General features: G+C 52.3%; 1 protein-coding gene across 4 annotated transcripts in view; it reads left to right on the top strand.

Moving 5' to 3' along the window:
* Nucleotides 1-1,172: 1,172 nt before the first annotated feature.
* SLC8A3 (solute carrier family 8 (sodium/calcium exchanger), member 3) overlaps nt 1,173-1,600 on the top strand; it is a 170,851-nt gene continuing 170,423 nt past the window's right edge. For 3 of the 4 annotated variants that reach the window (XM_010846675.1, XM_010846678.1, XM_010846679.1), the window contains exon 1: nt 1,173-1,326. The gene's annotated coding sequence lies outside the window, so the exon portion shown is untranslated. The remainder of the gene's footprint in view (nt 1,327-1,600) is intronic. The other variant, XM_010846676.1, reaches the window with a different exon arrangement.

Below are 1,600 nucleotides of genomic sequence, written 5' to 3' on the forward strand. Positions count from 1 at the left end.
TACTGGAGTGAGGTGCCATCGCCTTCTCTGACAGGGCTCAATTAGGACTGAGGATATCCGGGACTCAGACTCAGGACTGAAACCACTGTGTGATTTGCTGAAATAGCATTGTTCAAGGGACCAGGAAAGAACTCACATACCATCCCAAGCTCAGGGGCTCTCTAACTCCTATGCCTACTTAATCTCTTTGGACCAAACCTTGTTCCAGAGCAGTTCTTAGGGGAGCCAGGAATCTGGGAAGATGCACATACTGTTGCAGTTATCAGTGAAAATCCAGTTGATTCCACCTTTTTCTAGTCCTTGGTTCTGCTGCATGTGGCCTTGGGATGGTTTTTTAACCTCTCTAAGGCTCAATTTCCTCAAGAGAAAAATGGACTTCATAACTATACCTGTCTCACAGAGTTTTGTGAGGATGACATGAAATTAGGCAATCAAATTCATTAGCAGGGCACTTGGCCCTGAGGAGGTGCTGACACTTGCAGAGTACTATTCTCACTTTTTTGGCCCATCATTTTCGGCTTCAGGCAGCAAAGGCCTGAGAGCAACTTTGTGCCCGTATGTTCTCTCCCAGAATCCGCCCTTGGTGTCTCTACAGAAGTCCCCACCAGTCTCATTTTAGATCTGCCTAATGCCATCCATAGACAGGGATGTGAAACCCCATTCTTAGGAGAGGCTTGCCCACCCCTCAGGCCTCCAGGACCAAGCCTGACAAATATAGCAGAAATTACAGGCATCTGATTTCAGGCTACGTGTGTACACTTCGTGTAAGCCAAGCCCCAAACCCTAGTTCTGTTGCTGCATCAAAGGATCATCTCTCTTCCAGACTCCAGGCCCAGAAGAAGCAGCAATTTGGGATACAGCCCCCTCGTATTTTTAGCCTTGAAAACCCCAAAGCCAACATACCAGCGCTCACCCAAGCGTCTGTCACAAGCTGTTGTTTGATTTGGGTTGAGAAAATGACAGACTGAGTTCTACACCAAGAACAGAAGGGGGAAAAAAAAAGAGGGGAGAAAGGGAGTTTTCTTTTCCCTCCACTGCTAACCTCCATCCCCCCTCAACTCCTCCCCTAGGCCTGGGTGGACCCTGCCTGGTTAATCGTCCCCTGCTATATTTAAAAACCACAGATGTGTTTGGTGGAGACTTAATTTCGGGATTGCAGGCAGCGTCTCCTGAGGACAAGGGGAAAGCCGGTGCTGCGCGCCCGCCTGCCCTCCCTCCCCGCTGCTGCCCGGAGCTCTGGACTCCGCGGAATCCAGGTCAGGACGCGCCGCCGTCTTGGAACTGCCGCTGGTGAAGAGGCGCCCGGCGCCAGGCTGCAAAGATTGGGTGGGTGGCCTCGGGCTACGGGTTCCGTCTGCATTCGGTCCTGGGGGCTCTCGGGATGCGAGAGGCGGATTCGGCTCCCCGCTGCTGGTCTGAAAGCTCTCTGAAAATCACCTCCATCGGCGCGCGAGGATAAATATGCGCTGCTAGTCATGCCGTGATAGGGTGACGTTGGGTTTTGGAGGCTTGGAGATTGGCTTTTTGATTTGGCTTCCTCCTGCAGCTTAATGGGCAAAGCTCTCGGCTCGCCCAGAAACCAGGCCCTCCGCGCGTCCCC

This window comes from Bison bison, unplaced genomic scaffold (assembly GCF_000754665.1).
Source record: "Bison bison bison isolate TAMUID 2011002044 unplaced genomic scaffold, Bison_UMD1.0 scf7180017864239, whole genome shotgun sequence".
Taxonomy (NCBI): Eukaryota; Metazoa; Chordata; class Mammalia; order Artiodactyla; family Bovidae; genus Bison; species Bison bison.